Below are 385 nucleotides of genomic sequence, written 5' to 3' on the forward strand. Positions count from 1 at the left end.
TGCTTTAATTCATAAATGGACCGTTGTAGCTTGCAAACTTTATTATGATCAGACATAGGTGTGAAACCTTCAGGTTGTGTCATGTACACATCCTCTTTCAACTCTCCATTGAGAAAATCTGTTTTCACATCCATCTGCCAAATTTCATAATCATGGTATGTTGCTATAGCAAGTAGAATCCGAATCGATTTTAGCATTGCCACAGGAGAATAAGTTTCATCATAATCTATTCCTTCCTTTTGACGATATCCCTTGGCAACAAGGCGAGCTTTATAAGTCTCAACCTTTCCATCTGCTCCAATCTTTTTCTTGTAAACCCATTTACAACCAATTGGTTTTATATCCTTTGAAGCATCAACTAAAGTCCATACTTTGTTGATCTTCA

Source organism: Lupinus angustifolius, chromosome LG07, assembly GCF_001865875.1.
Source record: "Lupinus angustifolius cultivar Tanjil chromosome LG07, LupAngTanjil_v1.0, whole genome shotgun sequence".
In the NCBI taxonomy this organism is placed as follows: domain Eukaryota; kingdom Viridiplantae; phylum Streptophyta; class Magnoliopsida; order Fabales; family Fabaceae; genus Lupinus; species Lupinus angustifolius.